Source organism: Hyaena hyaena, unplaced genomic scaffold (genome assembly GCF_003009895.1).
Source record: "Hyaena hyaena isolate Hyena2069 unplaced genomic scaffold, ASM300989v1 scaffold_240, whole genome shotgun sequence".
NCBI classification, from domain to species: Eukaryota; Metazoa; Chordata; class Mammalia; order Carnivora; family Hyaenidae; genus Hyaena; species Hyaena hyaena.
The window spans coordinates 1,441,192-1,463,897 of NW_024080873.1; the positions used below are offsets into that span (position 1 = coordinate 1,441,192).

A 22,706-nucleotide genomic window follows, 5' to 3' on the forward strand; every position below is an offset into this window, starting at 1 on the left:
CTACCTGAAGACACCTAGGCATATAGGGAACCACTTGTCTCCGGCCTGTGTCTTCTGCCCTCCAAAAGCCGATCCAGTCTACCTCTCTACAGCCTGTCCTGGGAATTCAACAATACTATTCACACACTCTTACCCCTTGCCACCCCACCTTTTTCCATCTGGGGCAGGCTGTACCCTAAATACGTGGGAACTTTGTCCTTATTAGACCTACTGAGGTTGATGATGATTTTATTAAAAGACAAATGGGGACAAATGTTTGCAACAGACTTGTATTTTTTTTAATGTTTGTTTATTTTTAAGAGACAGAGTACAAGTGGGAAATGGGCAGAGAGAGAGGGAAACACAGAATCTGAAGCAGACTGCAGGCTCTGAACTGTCAGCACAGAGCCCAACATGGGGCTTGAACTCATGAACCGCGAGATTATGACCTGAACCAAAGTTGGGTGCTTAACCAACTGAGCCACTCAGGCGCCCCTAGGCTTCATGGTATTTGCTAGCAGGTTGAAAGTAGGACACAGGGGAAGAGAAAAATTAAGAAAGATTCCTAATTCTTTGGCTTGAGCAATTGAGTAGTTGGTAGTGCCATCCTCCACTGAAAGGTAGATAGAAAATTAACAAGTTGGGGAATGGAAATAAAAATTTTTAGTAAGCATGTGTTGCTTTTATAGTCCAAACACATACATGTTATTTTAAGTGTTAAAAAAATGTTTAAACAACCTAAAATAAACCAAAGAAATATGAAGATGTTTTATAACATCTAAATGTATGATTGAACTGATTTCAACAGTACAGAGAGAAAGGCATTAATATCTACGAAAGTGTACTTTGGCTGTGTGAAGTCTGTTAAGCCCACTAGACAATAAATGGAGATGGCTAACGGGCAGGTGGATGTGCATGTTTGGAGGGGACAAAGTCAGCTAGAGGTGTCCATTGATGGTGTATAAGTCCAAGGGATTGAGGACAGAGGAGGGCAGTCAGTGAGATTGAAGGAGATTTTCAATGACAGCATGACAGTTAAACACATACTGACATGGCCAGTGACATATGAGGACAGGAAGTGGCCACTGTCTTTACATCAGAGTGGCCTTTGGTGACTTGGACAAGAGTAGCATCACTAGGCTAGTACATCAGACTCCTGACTAATCTCCCATCTCTCCGCATTTGACCTCCCTCCAATCTCTACAGCTGCCAAAGCCATCTTTTTAAAACTTAAATTCCATCAGTCAGTTGCTTGAAAACCTTTGTTGGCTTACCACTTGAACCTGGACCAAAATCCAAACTCCCAGGGCTGGAACAGGATGAGGTGAGTGAGGCACAAAATTGAAGGAGGCACTCAAAACCCCAGTAATCAAGATAAGTAATATTTTAATGTGGTATTTTAAAAATAAGGCTGGCAAACTACAGCCCGTGGGCCAGCTGCTTGGTGGTTTGTTTGTTGGTTTGTTTTGAGTTTTTATTTAAATTCTAGCTAATTGACATATTATTATTATTATTATTAGTTTCAGAAGTAGAATTTGTGATCCTATATACAACACACAGTGCTCATCTCCACAAGTGCCCTCCTTAATACCCATTACCCATCTATCCCATCCCCCACCCACCTTCCTCCATCAACCCGCAGTTTGTTCTTTATAGTTCTTTATAGTCTGTTTTATGGTTTGCCTCTCTCTCTTCCTCGCCCTCGCTTTCTCTCTCCTTTTTATTTACCCATGGTACCTATGTTTTGTTTTTTAAATTCCACATATAAGTATTACTCAACTATAAAAAAGAATAAAATCTTGACATTTTCAACAAAGTGGATAGGGCTAGAGTGTATTATGTGCTAAGTAAAATGAGTCAGTCAGAGAAAGACAAATACATATCATTTTAGCTGTTATATATGGAGTTTTATTAGAACCAGGGCCAGGATTGAGGTAAGGTAAGTGAGAAAGAGTCAGGCAGATGCAAGGTCAAAGCCTGTCTTCATTTAAAATCTTGATCTTCTGTTAATTTTCTTGAGGAACCTCCACACTGTTTTCTAGAGGGGCTGCACCAATTTATGACCCAGCGATAGCACTGCTAGGAATTTACCCAAGGGATACAGGAGTGCTGATGCATAGGGGCACATGTACCCCAATGTTCATAGCAGCACTCTCAACAATAGCAAAAACATGGAAAGAGCCTAAGTGTCCATCAACTGACTAATAGATCAAGAAGATGTGGTTTATCTATACAATGGAATACTACATAGCAATGAGAAAGAATGAAATCTGGCCATTTGTAGCTACATGGAAGGAAATTGAGGGTATTATGCTGAGAGAAATAAGTCAGGCAGAGAAGGACAGATACCATCTGTTTGCACGTATAGGAGGATTAAGAGGAACTTAACGGAGGACCATGGGGGAGAAGAAGGGGAAAAATAGTTGGGGAGAGGGAGAGAGGCAAACCATGAGAGACTCTTGAATGCTGAGAACAAACTGAGGGCTGATGGGAGTGGGGGAGAGGGGAAGGGGGTGATGGGCACGGAGAGGAGCACTTGAAGGGATGAACATTGGGTGTTATATGGAAACCAACTTGACAATAAACTATTAAAAAATAAAATAAAATCTAGATCTTCTGTTAGTCATGGAATTTTGGCATTAACTTTGATTGTTGAAACATCGCCTTTATGTCCTTTTTATTACTGAGTTTTTCAGTGCCTCCTGAGATTTTTGTGTATGAGGCAAATGAGACATTTTCCTCACCCTTGTCCTGGTTCTCTAAGCTCCACATCAAGACTTGTGCTTTCCAATGAACATGTATTACTTTCGTGGTCAAAACACATATTAGTTTAAGTTTTTAAACATGTTTTAGCCACCTAAGAGAAACCCATGACACCTGAAGATGTTTTACCCGGCAGTACAGAAAATCACCCAACTTCACTACCTAAAAAGGTGAAGATTCAACTTCTTATTTTCCAAATGGATCTGATCTTACTTATGCAGTGAGTTCTCAGCAAGGCCCGTGGATTAATAACAGCAGGAGAGCCATTTTTAGATAAAACTGATGATGCTTTCATGGAAAGGTTCCAGGCAGATTAAAGTTGCATAAGACATAATGCTTTTTGACTGCTTAAATATGTTACGATCATAATTTTTTGTGACTTCTCCAACAGAGAGAGGAGGTTTTTCTTATTTACCAGGTTATCAACCAGTAACTTTAATTTCTTCAGGCAACTTGAAGTTCTTCAGCCATCTAATAAACTCCAGTTATTATTATTGAAACATGAAGGGTCTCAAAAATCCATTCACAAACATAGTTTTAAGAGCGCCTATGGTTTGAGTTTTGGTTAATAGAATAAATATTCGTAGGTTTTCCAAGTTAAGAAGATATATTTTCATTCTCTTAGCCTTTCTCCCCTTCTTCCTTCATCACTATGCCTTATGTTTTAAAGGTTGATTTACTTCCTTGGTGAGTGTGGATAAGTGGATTTAGCAGGGCCTAAAAGCTATTGACTCTCAGTGCAGCTCTAATATTACAGGAGATGTGTCTATCTCAATTTCCCTCTTTGAGATTTGAGCATCTACTAATGTGAAATGTTGTCGTCGTCGTCATTCCAAATGGAAATTGTTTATCCAGATATTGTCATTGTGACCCGTGTGTCCAAACAGGATCGTCGCTGAGAAAAACACCTGAATGCATTCCACGTACCTATGCTCCCTTGCAATTCCTGCCATCTGACTGGGTAATGGCTGGCATGACAGGGGACAGCTAGCAGGCTAGGCTGGACTTGTTCACATGGTGGCTCTGCAGAATTCCAAGGGAACATCTGGAGGCATATATGGTCCCTTGAGGTCTAGGCTGGAAACTGGCACATTGTCACTTCTTCCACATTCTATTGGCCAAACCAGGTCATAAGACTAGCGCAGATCAAGGGGAAGGGAAACAAACTCCACCCCCTGATCAGAGGAAATTACAAAGTCACTGTTGCAGAGGTACCTAGATACAGGGAGGAGAATAACTGTAACCATTTTGCAAACAAACTACCACAATAAATAAAATTGGAAAACCTACTCATTGACCTATAGTATAGTGGCTTCACCTTGTGATTTTTTAAACAAGGTTATTTTGGAAGAGGGGTAGGAGAGAATCTTTGTGTTGCTAAAACCACCTGCAAATGCAAAATGGTGATTGTTTGATGAGAACATGGAAAGCTTACATCCTCGACTCTCCAGGATGATAATGACTGACTTGCCCAGCTCTCCCTCGTTATGTGAAGTTGAAACTCTTGCCCGAAGCTTCTGAGAGATTCGGTATTTGTTCAGAGACAGGAATTCCAACCAGATTGACATCCTCTGAGTTTAATCTAATTGTTTCAATTACAATTATAGATTCTTATTATTTTCTATTCTCATATATGTTTTTTAAGTGCCAGTAGGGATCCAGGAATTTTATACATACCATCTTATTTGATTTGATAATTAAACAGTACCCTCTCAGCTAGATGTCATCTACACATTACAGGATAGAAGTTGAGGCTTACAGCCCTTTAGTAACTGGTTGGAGGCCACAGAACTAGTAATTGGAAGAGCTAGGGCTGTTTAAAGCACTTTCGTTATTCCATAGTGTCTTTCCATGGCTTTATCCTCTTGAGCCATACCCTGTGTTATCCTTAAAAATAAAAACTGCCAGTTATTTTGCCAGCAAATGATGGGTTTATTTAAGAATAAAAGAGAACTGCAATCTAGGACAAGCAAGCTGCAGCAAAATAGTAGGCAAGTCTGAGGAACAAAGGAGAGGTGCACTTTTTTGAGGAGAAAAGGGGTGATTTGAGAAGGCTTTTAGTTATAAACTAAAAGTCTATTGGAGTAAACTGGGAGTTCAAAGTATGGTGGCTTTTCATTGGCTGAGCTATTGGTGGGTGGTGGAGGCAGGGGGAAGGGGTGCTGGGGGAAAAGGTAAGAAGGGTAGGGGTAGGGGGGTTGGGGGTAGGTAAGGAATGCGTCTCTTCCTCCAGCTGGAATAGTAGAGTAGTATCCATGTGCAAGGTCAAGTCTATGTAAGGTCAAGTTCATCTCTTCCTGTTGGGTCTGCAATTGAGTGGTAGGCCATGAGAACTCCCCTTGCCTACCTCCTGACTCCATTGTAGTGAGGTTTCCCATTACTCATTTACTTAATTATCATTGTTCTTAATACTTAATGTCAGAATGCAAATGTCAAAATCTAACTCATTGGGAAATAATTATCCCATTGTCAAAAAAAAAAAAAAACCCAACAAAATAGAGATTCCTTGAGATATCCCAGGATGTTTTTTTAAAATATTTACTTTTGAGAGAGAGAGAGTGAGTAAGGGAGGGGCAGAGAGAGGGAGACTTCAGGAGCAGGCTTCAGGCTATGAGCTGTCAGCACAGAGCCAGACACGGGGCTTGAACTCACAGACCATGAGATCATGACCTAAGCCAAAGTCAGACACTTAACCAACTGAGCCACCCAGGCACCCTGTATCCCAGGAAGTTTAAATGCTTATTTGTGGATGTCCAGTGTGGGAAAACAGAATGTATTAGAATCAACTTCCTAATGAATATCCATTGGCAGTAAAGAAACATTCAAGTTACTAAAACTCGGTTTCTACAAAACTTCTCCAGAATGTGTTCATTGGATAAACTGAGGGTTCATTTGAGGAAAAAACTAACCTTTTCTCATTCAACTAAGTGTTCTCTGTTGGCCTCAAAGTGGGTATCCTCCCAGGCGTTAACGTATGTCCTGACCCCACCTGTTCCATAGCCTCAAGCCTACAGAGAAGGAGAACACGGGTTTCTGCGCCAGTTTGGGGCATGAACCTCAACTCTCTCAAATGCTGCATCTGTAGCCTTGGGCTCTTTACTCAGCCTCTCCAGGCTACTTTCTCAGCAGCAAAATGGGATTGGTAATGCTTCTGGAATTCTAATATTAAATGAGATAATGCATTTAAATCAAGTGGTTCGAATGCTAAGTGCTATTGATTTGTCTCTCACTACGCATTTTTCAACAGAAGCTAGCTCAAAATAAGGCCCAGTAAGCAAATGAGCCCACAGTGTGAGCTGATGTCACTTGTTTGTTGTGCTCTTTCACTGCATATTCCCTACCTGTCCTCCGTCACTGAGAGAATATTTACAAAACAACCAAATGTGATGGGAAATGGAATTTAGCAGACAGGGTTCTCACCCCAGCTGGCTGAGTAGCTAGCTGTCCTTACCCCATCCAATTGCTACGCTTCTCTGAGCTTCACTTTTTTCCAGCTATGAACCAGAGATGCTAAGGAGATACTGCTACTTCTGCTAATGCTCTGAGACAGCCATGCGAGAATACTAAGCACAGTGCCTGGTACTTCTTTATACCCTTGTTTTGTTCCCTTTGGCATTTGCAAGAAAGTGCACCCATTTCTTTAAAATGTCCATGTATTTGGAGACTCTTTTTCATGTTCTCACTTGTTTACCTTGGGTTTTTCTGCTTCCCCTTCTATGTTTCTTCAAGGTGAGCTCAGTCACAGTTGTAAACCTCCCTACAGGCCACCAAAGCCTAGAGAGGGGCGACATTGGGAACAAACACTGTCCGGGCAGGGTGGGTGCCTTATCCCCAGAGCGGGTCTCTGGCGCTCTGCCTGGACTCTACCCACCGAATTGAGTTTGGCCATCTGCAGTGACTTTCAGTTAATCTTTCCAAAGACTTTGAACTAATTGAGAACTTGTCAGAATGTGTAATACACTTTGTGCTGCCGTCTGCTCTAGCTCCGTGCCAGAACCCAGTTCAGTGGCACCAGGCTGTCAATTGGATAGAATAGATGAGTCTTTCTGGAATTCCTCCTTCCTGTTGGTTACCAGTTGATAATTTATGCCCTTTGTAATACTATCGTCCAGCTTCCGGGGCACCTGGGTGGCTCAGTCTGTTGAGCGTCCAACTTTAGCTCAGGTCATGATCTCACAGTTCGTGAGTTTGAGCCCCGTGTCGGGCTCTGTGCTGACAGCCAGCTCAGAGCCTGGAGCTTGTTTCAGTCTGTGTCTCCCTCTCTCTCTCTGACCCTCTCCTGCTCATGCTGTCTGTCTGTCTCTCTCTCTCAAAAATAAATAAAACATTTAAAAAAATACTATCTCCCAGCTTCCAAAGGGTAAGCATTTTGAAAGCATTAAATCAATGGTTCGTTCGTTCTTTCTTTCTTTCTTTCTTTCTTTCTTTCTTTCTTTCTTTCTTTCTTTCTTTTTACCATTTATTCATTTTTAAGAGACAGAGACAGTGTGTGAATGAGCGAGAGGCAGAGAGAGAGGGAGACACAGAATCTGAAGCAGGCTCCAGGCTCTGAGCTTTCAGCACAGAGCCCAATGTGGGGCTCGAACTCACAGACCAGAGATCATGAGCTGAGCTGAAGTCAGACGCTAAACCCACTGAACCACCAAGGCGCCCCTAAATCAACGGTTCTTAACCTTTTTTAGGGTTGTGCTTTTGAGACTCTGATGAATGCAGGGGTTGGTCTTCCTTCTACCCCTGAAAATGTATACACACACAAAAGTTGACAGTTTCAGGGATTTCCCAAACTCCCCTCCTACATCCAGACTGTGGACCCCAAATGCAAGCCTTAAACAGTGTTTGTATTTATGGGGGTCTGTCTGGTTATTATTGTTTAGCAATAAGCTAATGAAGGCAGGAAATGAGTACTAATGTCTGGAGCAATTTTTTTTTTTTAATGAACCAAATGATTGTTGACCTGCTCTCATGGTGGGATAAATAGGGAAGGGAAGGAAGTCTTAGCAAGGAAAATGGATATTTTTAAATTAAGTTTTTATTTTAGTTTCAGGTGTACAATGTGGTGATTCAGCACATCCATGCATCACTCAGCGCTCATCGCAACCAGTGCCCTCCTTAATCCCCATCACCTGTTTCATCCATCCCCCCACTCACCTCCCCTCTGGTAACACTCAATTTGTTCCCCATAGTTAAGAGTCTGTTTCTTGGTTTCTCTCTCTCTCTCCCTCTCTCTCTCTCTCTCTCTCTCTCTTCTCTCTCTCTCATATCTCTTTGCTCACTTGTTTTGTTTCTTAAATTTCACACATGAGTGATATCCTATGGTATTTGTCTTTCTCTGATTGACTTACATACTTAATAACTAACTTTGGGGACAAAAGTATAAATACAATCATATTTGACAATGTTATCAAAAAACCATTACATAGTGCTAACCTGTTAAAGTAGCATCAACCTATGACATACAGTCAAAACACACAAGCACGTGGTACTATTATGTAGAAGAATGCCCACACATATCATCAGAAGATAGCACGTGAAATGTGTAAGGGCGAAGAAGGCATGACATCTTCACGTTACTTTAATTTTTATTTTTTTTTACAAATAGTTTATTGTCAAATTAGTTTCCACATAACACCCAGTGCTCATCCCCACAAGTGCCCTCCTCCATGCCCATCCCCCCCACATCCATCAGTTCTCAGTTTTTGTCAGCATTCAAGAGTCTCTCATGATTTGTCTCTCTCCCTTTCCCCCACCATTTCCCCCTTCTTCTCCCCCTTGGTCCTCTGTTAAGTTCCTCCTAATCCTCCTATACGTGCAAACATATGATATTTGTCCTTCTCTGCCTGACTTATTTCACTCAGCATAACACCCTCAAGGTCCATCCATGTTGCTACACATGGCCAGATTTCATTGTTTCTCATTGCCATGTAGTATTCCATGGTATAGATAAACCACATCTTCTTGATCCATTCGTCCGTAGATGGACACTTAGGCTCTTTCCATGTTTTGGCTATTGTTGAGAGTGCTGGTGTGAACATTGGGGTACATGTGCTCCTATGCATCAGCATTTCTATATCCCTTGGGTAAATTCCTAGCAGTGCTATTGCTGGGTCATAGGGGAGTTCTATTGTTAGTTTCCTGAGGATCCTCCACACTGTTTTCCAGAGGGGCTGCACCAGTTTACATTCCCACCAACAGTGTAGGAGGGTGCCCGTTTCTCCACATCCTCGCCAGCATCTCGTGTTCTCTGATTTGCTCATTTTAGCCTCTCTGACTGGTGTGAGGTGGTATCTCAGTGTCGTTTTGATTTGTATTTCCCTGATGAGTAGGGATGCTGAGCATCGTTTCATATGTTTGCTGGCCATCTGGATGTCCTCTTTGGAGAAGTGTCTGTTCATATCTTCTGCCCATTTCTTTATTGGGTTGCTTGTTTTTTGGGTGTGGAGTTTGGTGAGTTCCTTATAGATTCTGGATATCAACCCTTTATCTGACATGTCATTTGCAACTATCTTTTCCCATTCCGTTGGTTGCCTATTAGTTTTGTGGGTTGTTTCCTTTGCCGTGCAGAAGCTTTTAATCTTGATGAGGTCCCATTTATTTATTTTTGCTCTTGATACCTTTGCTTTGGGGGATGTGTCAAGTAAGAGATTGCTGCGGTGGAGGTCAAAGAGGTTGTTTCCTGCTTTCTCCTCTAGGGTTTTGATGGTTTCCTGTCTCACATTCAGGTCCTTTATCCATTTTGAGTTTATTTTTGTGTATGGTCTTCACGTTACTTTAAAATGATTCAGAAAAATAGAGAGATAGATAAAGGAAATACAGAAAATGTTGACACTTATTGAATCTAAGTAGTGGGAATATGGCTGTTCATTGTATTATTCTTCAAACTTTTGTTTGAAATTTTTATTATAAAAACTTAGAGAATAAATGCATTATTTTGAGAAAAATGTTACCATAAGTACAGTCTTTTACTTTCAGACTAGATTTTCTTCAGTCAATTGATGAGCCTCATTTTCCCTTGAGTATATTTTTCATTGTGGGTTAGAATCCTGCCCAGAGATGTCCAATGACACTATTGTAATTTAGTAAATAATAAATTTTCAGAGATGATATATTATTATACATTATACAACATTATGTTATTATTATTAGCATTTAACAAACTATACAAATGATCCCTGAAAGTATAGTCTTTATTATTAGCATTTAAGATGCTCTCTGGGGAATAAGCTCATGTAGTAGGACCTGATACAAAATGAAGTACGTAGAACTATTTTGAGAAGTTCCCAATGACTTCAGAGCCAACAGAAGTTACAAAGAAAGCTTCTTCAATAGGATATTCCCCATGTCATCGTCCCCTAATTCTGCAACAGATCTTTAATTCCAATACTGAAAATATTGCTGAATGTTTGGCCAAGAAGCTGGAGCTAACCATAATATCTATACCTCCTGGCCCCATTTGACTGTAATGCAGTTAGGATTCCCAGAGCATATCTTTTCCATTTCTGTTGCTGCAAGGCTACATCTGTTTTCAAAAGTACACAATTTCCGTGACGTTATTGACAGATCACAGATAAGATATGCCTAGGAGACCACAGCCACTATCTGGAACCAGAAATTTTATTTTAAGGCCTGAACCTTCCAACATCGTCAGTCCATTACAATTTCATCAGCAAAAATAGAGCACTATCTTCACTTAATGTTAGATCTGTTTCATCGCTCTGTTTATACTTTGTTTTTATATGATTAGAAGGATGCATGGCATTGGAAAAATACAGTTTACTTTTAAATCATGTACTTCTTATTCAAGGAAAAGCTAATAATTAGAGCTCTAGATTTCCTTAAATAGTTTAATGAAGATTAGATGGCTTCCATTTTCTCTAAAAATTTTTTTTAATGTTTATTTATTTTTGAGAGAGACAGAGCATGAGCGGAGGAGGGTCAGAGAGGAAGGGAGACATAGAATCTGAAGCAGGCTCCAGGCTCTGAGCTGTCAGCACAGAGCCCGGCATGGGGCTCAAACCCACAAACCATGAGATCATGACCTGAGCTGAAGTCAGACGCTCAACCGACTGAGCCACCCAGGCGCCCCAGATGACTTCCATTTTCTGAATAAATTTCCTTCTATCCTGCACCCTCCTTCAGAGGGTGTTTTATCTTTACTTAGGGAAAGCAAAGAGAGTGATGCCTTGAACCCAGCAAGTAAATACATGAAAAATGTTCAACATCCTAAGCCATTAGGGAAATGCCCATTAAAATCACAATGAGATATCAATGTACCTATTAGAATGGCTGAAATAAATGATGATAATACCAAATGCTGGCAAGAATGTAAAAGAGCTGAAATCACTCATACATTGCTGGTGGGAATATACAATGGTATATCCACTCTGAAAAATAGTTCTTTCTAAAACTAAAAATGGTCTTATGACCCAGCAATTGTATTCCTGGGCATATATCCCAGAGAAATGAAACTTATTTTTATGCAGAAATTTGTACATCAATGTTCCTAGCAGCTTTATTCACAACAGCTCCACACTGGAAACCATCCAAAGGTCCTTCAATAGGTGGATGTGATACATCCATACCATAGAATACTACTCAACAATGACGAAGAACTAAACTATCAATACATGCAACAGCTTGGATGAACCTCAAGGAAGTTGTACTGAGTGGGAAAAGCCAGTGTCAAAAGGATACATACTGCATGACTCCACTTCTGTAACAATCATGAAATAATTTACATGAAAACCAGATCTTGGTTATGGGGAGTAGGGATGAAGAAAGGGTATCGGTACAGATATAAAGGGGTAGCACAATGGAAGCTTGTGGTAATGATACAGTTAAGCATCTTAACTGCAGTGGTGGTTACATGAAGCTGTACATAGGGTTAAATTGCCTAGGGTGACATCCACACCATACACAATCACAAGTGTACATATAACTGGTGAAATCTGAAGGAACTCTATAGATGGTACCAATGTCAGCTTCTTGGATGTGATATTGTACTATAGTTAATGAGAGATATTATCCCAGGAGTAGACTAGCTTAAGGGTGCATAGGCCCTCCCTGTGCATGTTTTTTTTTTTTTTTGCAACTACCTGTTAATCTGTAATTATTTCAAAGTGAAAAAAAATTTTAAGTGCTTCCTATTACATCCTACCACCTAGGATTGTGATGAGGGTAAGCATTTAGCACAGTATCTCAAGTGTGGTTAGTGCTCAGCAAAAGTCAGCAGGGATTTTATATATTAACTCTGCTGTTGCTACTTAATTGGATGACTGTGTCTGAGAAGACAGATTTAAACCAGAATATAAGTTCCATGAGAGCAAGGATTTGGGCTATTTTGTTCACTGTTGGATCCCCATATCTAGAATAGTTTAGCACATGTGAATAAGGTGCTTATTACGCATGTGTTGAAGAGTGAACAATAGAGTGATTTTGAAGCTGAAGGAAGACATGTAGCAAATAGAGCAAAAGGGAATAACTTGGTCATATCCAGGGTAGGACACAAATAAAATAGCTAAAATGGTGATTTTCCAGGGCTGCCTTCTAGATAGGAAAGATCAGTGAGCTGAGAAGATGTTGAGGGTAAATTTGAACCTTGGTGTGCTTCTCACTTCCCTAGATTGCATCGGTCTCAGGGGGACAATTGAGAATTTAACCTCCTTCAATCCAAACCTGTTGTTGGGACTCTTAGTCCTTGCCATGCACTCTACCTTTCCAGGGTGCCCAGGTGTGTCATGGCCCATGCCCAAAAGAACTGTTCTTTAATGCCATTTTGTCCACTTATTACATGATGGCCTTTTTTCAGTCAGTACTTCCACCAGTTGAAGAGATCACTCACAACTACCGCCTTGCCCTGCCATTAGTATTACAGGCCCACCTCTGTGAGACCACCAAAAGGAAGACTGGCTCTCTCAGGTTAAAGGACCCATGCAGTAGTGTCTAGGCACAAGGTCCCAGGGACCAAGCCAAAGAATCGTTAATTCAAGCCCCTCTGTATTAGTCACAATTGTTTCTCTGACTGTGGCCTAAGCCCCAACACTGGATTCAAGCTCCTTAACTCTTAGCTGTCTCAAAGTGACTTTCCTGCCTTTTTGAGGATCCACCTCCCTTGCAAAGCTCTATACCTTCCTCTTCATTAAACTTTTAAAAAAACATTTATTTATTATTGAGAGACAGAGACAGAACATGAGCGTGAGGGGGGCAGAGAGAGGGAGAGACACAGAATCCAAAGCAGGCTCCTGGCTCTGAGCTGTCAGCACAGAACCTGACGTGGGGTCCAAACTCAGACTGCGAGATCATGACCTGAGCCGAAGTTGGATGCTTAACTGACTGAGCCACCCCCGTGCCCCTAGACCCACCTCTTTGTACTGCCAATCAAGACATCAATGTTCAATGTTGTTAAGACGCCTGTATTCAAGAAGGTTACAATCTCAGCCAAGCAAACAAAACGGCAAACACCGGCAATCAGGAATAACTGTGAAATGCCATTTCTAAAATACGAGTTCGAAGGGGGGAGGTTTTATATTGTTACAATTCCATGAGAATGAGGAAACAGAGGTCTGGTCAGAGCATACATCTCAGATACATGGAAGAGAAGGAGTCAAGAAACAGTCATTAGCAGTATCAAATAAGAGAAAAGTGATATAGTGCAGTGTTGGGCTGAAAAGAAGCCATTTGCCTCCAACTTTGTTATATTTGAACATATAGGCTAATTAAAAAATATATCTAAATCTCACCTATTTGTTTTTAAACTTGCACTTATTGAGAATCTAGCACCACTATTCTAGGTACTGTGGAATAATATAAAATGAAAATTAAAAAATGGTCTCTGCCCTCTGAAGGCGTCCAGTCACAGGAAAGAGAGAAATGAGACAAATAATATAAAAGAATGAACTAGAGAGCAAATAGGGAGATACACAGACTGTGAATGGAATTTAGATATAGCCAAGCAGTGTTCCAAAGGACCGCCATTGCTGTCCCATTTCTGTGGCATGAATGATCTGAGTTCCTCCCGGGCTCTAGTGGGAACAGGAGAGCAGGTCAAGAAATGGGACCAATTCTCAATATCAGTACATTTTTAACCGAAGATATATACTCATAGTTGTGCCTTTTGTTAAGTTTTCCCAAAGTTTAATTACATTTGCCTTTGTATTAGTAACTGTTTAAGTTGGATTGATACATGTGTGTTTCCTGGGAATTCCAAAACCAAGTTCAGCAAATCTGGCATCTCATTTTCTGCATATATGGAAATTGTATCAAGTCCTGTGGGAACCAGGTGCTGGCATGGTGCCAGTGAAATTTCCAGGATCACAAGTGAAACTGTGGTCAAGAATCAATAAGTTGTATTAATGAGGTTACACAATACCTAGGAGATCGTAAAAGAGAAAAGTTACATATGCCCAAATCACAAAGTTACATTCAATTTATAGTCTTTTGTTCTCCTTGGACTTCAGGGTTTTTTTTTTTTTTAATCTTAAAAATGAGAAAGTTTTTTTTTAAACTTTATTCCCAATCATATTGCCAGAAATGAATCAACTTCCAATTTTATTACTTTCAAGATGTACTTTAAATATCTAATGCCCTTTTCCTTATGTTGGGTTTATAATTTTATAGACAGAATCATGTTCTTTATATTCTTCATAGTTTTTGCTAGCTTCTCTTCAAACCTGAATGCATGTTAAATGCATGATTCGTAAATTAATCATAAGGTTGATTACAAAAGTTCTGGTTAGGCCACAGTTAATTCACTTAAGTACATCCTTCAATATAACACTTAACTTTAAGTGATCTAGCTGCTGTCCTTTTTGTCTAATTTTATAACATTAACGTATTCTGTGATGTAAGCTCCATGATGACAGAGATTTTGGGGTCACATCTGTATCCCTAGAACCTGGAAGAATGCCTGGCATATATTAAGTGTCCGAGAAATATTATCAAATAAGTATGTCAAGTGACTGAATTTTTTTATTCAAAACTTGCTAATCAGAGTCTCTCATTGATGCCTCAAGCACTGGGATCTTGATTAATTTTTTTTTTTAAGTCACTCTTTCCTTGAAACAAAGAAACAGCACTGGTCGTTCAAGTGACAGAAATAAATTGAATGCTGGGGAACACTGTGCTTCCAAATAAACTAAATATAGACAAGTAGTAAACATCCACAGTGATAAATGGGACCACAAGAGGGCCCCACTTTTCCCAGCTACTGCTGAGCTATAAAGTCCTTGATACAAGTCAACCTGAAATATGGATAAACTAATTTGCAGAGTTACTCAAACCTATGCTATTGTAGAAGGTCATAAAAAGTGTCTCCATGACCTTCAAAAGACAGAACCAATGATGAAAATTCATGACAATTAATAGGTGAATCTGAATAATAATGCTGGGAGAGACCAAGATAAGAAAATAACCTCTGTTCTTTCTGCATTCCCTGGTATTGCCTTTTTGTACCAAACAAACACAAATAAAATCTGTCATTTTGTGTTCACATCAATCACTTAGCAATAGCATGTTCTGGCCTCTGTGGGAAGTCAGAGCTCATAAATATCTTTTCATTTACATAAACTTTTTATTGTATTTGGAGTCTAGTGCCTCCAGTCTCCTTCCTGTAGGCCACAGCAGGGAAAATTCCACTTTCTTATATCTTCAGCACTTAGGCTATGGAGCCCAGCTGTCTGGATTCCTATCCCAACTCCACCACTCATTAGCTATGTGGCCTTGGACAAATTATCCAACTTCCATCAGCCTCAGGGTCCTTACTTATTAAAGGTGGCAGGATAGCTATAATACCTATTTGAGGGTGTTCAGTGAGATATTTATACATAAAGCACAACAAATGTTATCCATTATGACTGTAACCTGTTTGATTTGTGGCAAACCAGTCTGTGGTTTATTGGACTTTTCTTGAAAATTCACATCATGTTAGACACTCTTTCCTTCAAAGGAGGAAGGCAATCCAGATATAATATGTGAGTGCAATGGGGGTTCTTTACTAGTCAAAGGAAATTTTTGTGACTGAAGCCAGAATACCACTAACAGATTGTGTTTGAGTGGCATATCAAAATGATTTGTTAGCAATTGTAAGAATTGCTCAAGCAATACAACAAAGTATATTAACAACATCTGGAATGGGGGGGGGAGATGGGAGATGACAGTGGTTCTGGGTTGTTAATTTCTAAATTAAGTGAATTAACACAGGTGCTTAGTATCCTGAGTACAGAAACAGGCTGAGGAACTTTCCACTTCTCTCCATTTATAAAATGAGGAATACTGTCTTCTGTGTACCAACTTCGTAAATAAGGTTATTTTTCTTAAAAAGAGAGAGAAGAAATTAGTCTATGTTTACTTAATGATTGACAGTAGTGCATAAGTAAGATAGATGATGGATTGATGGATGGATGGATAGATAGATAGATAGATAGATAGATAGATAGATAGATAGATAGATAGATAGAAAGAAAGAAGATAGATGATAGACATTCACATTATGTATATGATACCTGCTTAGAATTTTTTGATAATGGTATATGATCAGTAAAGTTTGGAGACACTGATAATATGCAATTGTGTAGATTTCAACGTGTCAGTTATAATATAAGTCTGCATCTTGAAGATACCCTGTCCCCTTGCCCTACTGGGAATTCCTAAATTGTATTCTAACAGTTTTAGAGTAAATCACAACAGATGCCCCCATTGCATCTGTTATTAGCAGCTGCCTTCTCATGGGATAAGCTTTATTCAAGTTTTAACCAGGATTGTGTTTCTTTCTTCATCCAAATCATGACTTACCACACATGTGAGAGGTGCTTGCACTGGACATGTTCACAGATTATTCCTGCACAGCCTGGCTTCCAGGATTCGTGAACCTCTAGTCCAGAATGTTACCTAATGAGAGATGGCTCCAGCAGAACTTGAACTAATCATTCTGATCCAAATATTTCCCTTTTTCTTCTCATGAGCAACGTCTTGATAAGTAAAAATGTTGAACAGAAACTTGCAGAGTTCCTGGGGTGTGGAGGGTTCTTTTGGTTCAGATGTGGGTTCTGCCTTCTCTGAATTTTCCAGCCTCCAGAGCTTCCTGATCCAAACCCACTATACCACCAAGGTATATGGGTTATGAAATGCTGACATAGTCTTGCCAATCCTGTGTCCTTCAGACTATGCCAATTTGTGGGACAGGGACATAGTCCAGAGCCAACTCAAGGAAATATAATCTGTTGTGTCACCTCCTCCTCACACAGCTGCCAGCCTAGGATATGCCCAACCAACCGCCCCGCAGTATCCTACACAAATCACCTCTCTTCAGCCTGAAAAATGGAATTTTACTCTTCCCAGAAGCCACTTCATTCTCCAATCCAGTTCACAACCTTGCGCATGCACTTCTCTTATAATTTGTCATTGTTCATCCTGACTCATAATATTTATTGTAATGATGATGGAGCTAATCCAAAGTGCTTATTCCTACATACCAAGCATTGGTCTAAGCACTTTATGTGTATTAATCCATTTAACCCTTACAACAAATTCTGAAAAAGTTACTCCTCATATCCCCATTCTACAGATGAGGAAACTAAAACATAGAGAGATTAAGTAACTTGTCCAAGGTCACACTGCTAATAAGTGACAAAAATAGGAAAATGAACCTGAGCGGGGTGGTCCTGATTCCATAGTCTTAATAACAATAAGACGCTGCTACTTATCTTACATTTGTTCTTCTAACAACTATTTAAAAGGCAAAATGTTATTCCTTAACTGTCAATAAACAATTTCATTTTCATTCTCTGAATTTTGGGCAATCCCTATTCTTCTGAAATTTTTGTCTACTGTCCCAAATATTTCATGATCATGGGAATGACTCAAACCAACCATCAAAAAGGTTTTGCTTCCAAGATGTGAAATTCTGCTGCCACGCTTTTTACTTAATTTCCACCTTTTCTCTCCATCCCAATGTATTTCTTTAAATCAGAGTTGTGAAGGGGGTATTTCTGTGTCCTGGGCTGCCACGTCCAGTATTTCATTAATCTTTGAGATTCTACTTTCCTAATGGGCAGACATAGTGGAATAATTACCCAGCAGCCAGTGGCAAAAGCTATTTGAACTTATATCTCTTAGTATTTCTTTCATTGGGGATTTATTTAATCCCTCACTCCTTAGTGTTTTAGGGAGTGTGCTAAGACCAAAAAGAGAGGGAGACAGTGATGATTTTGCATCTGATTAAGTGGTAAGTTTTCTTTCCTTTTAGATTTTCAGCTTTGTGACTTTTGCATCTTCTGGTCTTCCCATAGACTTTGAGGTTCGTCTCCTTCCAGAAGAGAGGTTTTGAGGGGCACCTGGGTGGCTCATTTGGTTAAGTGTCTAACTTTGGTTCAAGTCATGATCTCATGGTTTGTGGGTTTGAGCCCCACATCAGGTTCTGTGCTGACAGCTCAGAGCCTGGAGCCTACTTTGGATTCTGTATCTCCCTCTCTCTCTGCCCTCCCTTGCTCATGCTCTGTCTGCCTCTCTCTCTCAAAAATAAATAAGCATTTATTTTAAAAACAAAGTTATTGTTACAGCTAAATGTGTCGAAAGAAAAAGGAGACAGTATTTCAAACTTCCTTGTTAATTTCTTTTTTTTATTTTTTTAATAGTTTATTGTCAAGTTGGTTTCCATATAACACCCAGTGCTCATCCCCATAAGTGCCCTCCTCCATACCCATCACCCCCCTTGTTAATTTCTTAATGAAAATCCATCATTCCCCTACACCCAACCTTTCTAAATTCCAGGACATCAAAATAATGTCAGTCAAATATTGGATTAATATTTCTAATCACTGGCATCTGTGTTTTAGGTGACATTTATGACAAAATAATGATACTTTTAAATTTGTTTTTATGGACTTTACAGTGCTTCTGGGCCTTTGGCACAATAAATTCTGGCGCATTTCACAGGATCTAGTGAGAGTTTATAGTGGCAGAAGTTTATGGATGTTACTTTACTGTTGTGAATAATTGCTTATCTGACTATATCTAATGCCATGCCACTGTCCAGAGGAGCTGCCCCTTACTTTACACAGTTGTCTTTTGGCATATGACATCTTCCCAGTGACCCTTTTGATAATGTGAGTGAAACATAGGCTGTGCGGTTATGACACAGTTAAACTGTCATATTTGCCTAATGTTGATGTGTCTGCAGTGGAGGTGGGGGCCTGTATCTGGAGTAAAGCTCTGTGTAAAGTTACATCAAACATGTTGTAGCCAAGGAAATCATTTCTCAACCAGTGGTTTCTGGGGGTCAAAGGAAGAGAGACCATTTAAGGATTTATGAATGATTTATAGTGCTAAAAATACATTCTGAATGGGCTATTGGTTTTATAATGGGGCATGGGGTACTTTCAAGGCACCTGTCAAATAAGTAGCGAGATTCCCATATAGAATTGGGGCTTCTGCTGAGGAGAACAACAGATATTAATGGCATCATTCCAGTGGTTCAATTACTTAATTACTTGTGGTATATTAGGGAGGAAGCCAGTTTATTATAAATAAAGGGTTGATTTACAGAATACTTCCTTTTAAGTAAAAGAAATATTCCTTATATCCTGGCCTGGTGGATGTCCTACTTATGAATGGAGAAGAAGGTCTGTGTTGGTACACCACAGCTCCAACCTGTGACCCTGGGAGGTGCATTTTATGAATCCTTTTAAATATTCCTCAAGAATTCCCATGTATGTTCCCAGTTGGCTTGACAAATGTTTCCTGTAGCCAGCACAGCCTTTCAACTGACCACCAGGCATTGGGCTTTCAAATTGGCACAGCCCAGATGTATGATACGTTGGTGTGTTTAAAATCAAGGGCATTGAGGAGGGCACTTGTGGGGATGAGCACTGGCTGTTATATGGAAACCAATTTGACAATAAACTATTTGTAAAAAAATAAAATAAAAATAAAATCAAGGGCATTTAAAAGCAAAATGCATAAGAAGAAGGTCCAGATTAATCCATGAAGTCCCCTTAGTCTTCTGTTGAAGAAGCTGCCTTCTGTGGGAGACAGTGGGTTAAAATAAACTTGTCAGATGTTCAGTGGCCCTGAAAATAAATTCACAACACCGAGGTCAACCCCAAACCCAAATAGTGAGCTAAGTAATTCAGCGGTTACAAACACAGCAGGCCTGTAAACATCGGCTATACACATTTGGATCATTTCTTTGTTATCTTCACCAGTTACTTCTAGTGTAATTAGAACCCCTTTAAAATTGAACTCCTGGGGCGCCTGGGTGGCTTAGTCGGTTGAGCGTCCAACTTTCGCTTAGGTCATGATCTCGCGGTTCGTGGGTTCCAGCCCTGCGTCGGGCTCTGTGCTGGCTGCCGGCTCAGAGCCTGGAGCCTGTTTCAGTCTGTGACACCCTGTCTTTCTGACCCTCCCCTGCTCACGCTGTCTCTCTCTCTCTCTCTCCTAGAAATAAATAAAACATTAAAAAAAAACTTTAAAATTGAATTCCTAATATAATCAGTAGCACATTGCTAGGGCTGTGAGGCCACTGCTTGACCATGCAGTTAAAGAGAGGCCACGTCGGGTGAGCATAAGGAATTAGCAGTTGATGTAGGTGAGCCCCTGAAAATGAGCCGTTATCATCATTGGTTCATTTTTCATCTCTTTTACAACAGGGCTGCATAAAAGGAAAGTAGTGGGGTGTCTTAATGGCTTCAGTTGCCATTTAGATGTATTCCTAACTATACATGTTGTAACCTGATGTATATTCATGTCTGCAAGTTACACTTGAGAGAAAACTAATGATGTCAACTTCTGCTGACATTCACCAGTGGGAGACTTTGTAAAGGATTTCAGACCTTTCTCTGCACTCTGTTATTTCTTTGTGGAATCTATGTACGAGGCATTTTCTTTCCATTTATTGTGTCTTGTGAGAGAAAACGGAAGTCAATGGGGCAGATATTTTTTTCTCCCTTTCAGACTGAAAGACAGGTTTAATCTTTTTTTCCTTCCTCAAATATTGTCTTTAAATATAGGTTTTTTTTTAATGCAAACTCTTAGCTGCTTATGGTTTTGCTCTTATAAAGACCACCCTGTTCTTTGTTCCATTTCATCCTGTCCCTTCATGTTCTGAAGTGTCGCTGTGGTATCCATTCCAGCTCCTAATTATTTGTCTGCCATTTAGCCACAAGGTGTAAATTTGCTAACTGAAAAGGCGTGCTCTGACAGTTAATCTCAGTGTATGTCCAAAGGCTGGGCTTGCTGCACTGGATAACTTCCCTGGGGGGAATGTTCTGTAGAATGTGGGGCCATTTGTTGAGCTGTCTGATGTAGAAGAAGAGAAAATGAAAGGACCTGCCAGAGAGAAGCCGGATCATACAGAGCCTTCAGAGCAAAAAGGGAAATCAAAGAACAATTTCAGGTCCACTTCAATCTCCAAGCGTGTTCCTGGGGACTAGGGAATCAGTGATAGTTTCTCATTCGAGTTTTTAGAGAAGTCTCTGAGAGAGAGCCCCAAATCAGGGGGCTGAGGCAAATTTAGAACACCCAAGGGCTGTGCTCAAAAATTATCACCAGTGCAGTACAATTCTGTCTAGGCCTGAGGTTTACAAGCTCTTCAAGGGCCTACAGAAATGTTCAGAACCAGGAGAAATATGTTGGTGTTGACCCTAAAATCTAAAAGTTATCTATAAGAATATTAAATGTTTAATTGAATGTCTGCAAATATTTAATATCAACTTCATTAAGTGTGAAATTTAGTCTTCTTAAAATTACATTCTATGTGAAAAAAATTATGGATTCAATTTCTCTTGTTCCAAGATTTCAAGCATGCTGATCATAGTTAACTGAATTACACATAGCCAATAACTTGAAGTATGATTATAAGAATCCTTTCCATTTTTTACATGGAAATGTATATTTTAGGTGGGACATGGGAGTATCTGAACCTCCTTACGTAAAGACACGTGTGGTAGGGGCGCCTGGGTGGCTTAGTCGGTTAAGCGTCCGACTTTCGCTTAGGTCATGATCTAGTGGTTCGTGGGTTTGAGCCCCGCGTCGGGCTCTGTGCTGACTGCCAGCTCAGAGCCTGGAGCCTGTTTCAGCCTGTGACTCCCTCTCTCTCTGACCCTCCCCTGCTCACGCTGTCTCTCTCTCTCTCCTAAAAATAAATAAAACATTAAAAAAAAAAATTATGTCCCTTTAAAAAAAAAAAAAAAGACACGTGTGGTAGGACTAAAAAGGAGAACCTAGGGTTTGTGAAGTTTCCAAAAACAGCTCTGCACTGGGTGGTCTTCTCTGCATGTGATTGATTATTCATGAAGATGTAAATTACCAAAGACACTAATGGGGAGGACCAGAGACTAGACTGGGAGTAGAGTTCCAGGTTGTTCTTGCTGTGTGCACCTGTAGTTGAGGTGTAGTGACAACAGCAGTCTGAGCATAAAGAAGGTCACAGGGCACCTTTACATCATTTGAAAGATCACAGGGTGGTGCCCTGGTTCTGCTGAAGGAGTGCACATATTAAATTGGCAAAGCAAAGCCATCCAGTTGGGCCATGTTAGAACTCCGATGTCCCTTTGTCGGAGTAGTGTTCTCTCCTAACAGATGACTAGGCCCGCAGGCACCCTTGCGTTTTAGTCAACTTCCCTTTACTTGACAAATATTTCCATTTTTAGAACGGCAAACTTGAAGTCAGGGAGGCAGAGAAGGTATATTATCCAAATTCTGTGTGTGATGATCTTAGTCTTTAATCCAGTGGTCCAACTTCTTCAGGTTTTATTTTATTTACCATATGTGGGGTGGTGAATGTGGACTCTCTCCAGAATACTTGAAAGAACATTCTTCCTTGTGATCCCAACCCCAATAATAACCACTAGCAAAAGTTTGGTATGATTCTTACAGAATTTTTTTGTTACGTATACCGAAGTATTGTTAATTTATTTTCATTTATAACATGAGATGACAAATAAGATTTTAATTTTTTTTTCACTGGAGCAGTA

At 40.1% G+C, this 22,706-nt stretch overlaps 1 protein-coding gene across 2 annotated transcripts in view; it reads left to right on the forward strand.

Moving 5' to 3' along the window:
- Positions 1–22,706, forward strand: part of SLC24A2 (solute carrier family 24 member 2) — a 251,499-nt gene that overhangs the window by 135,888 nt on the left and 92,905 nt on the right. The gene's annotated exons all lie outside the window — the stretch shown is intronic.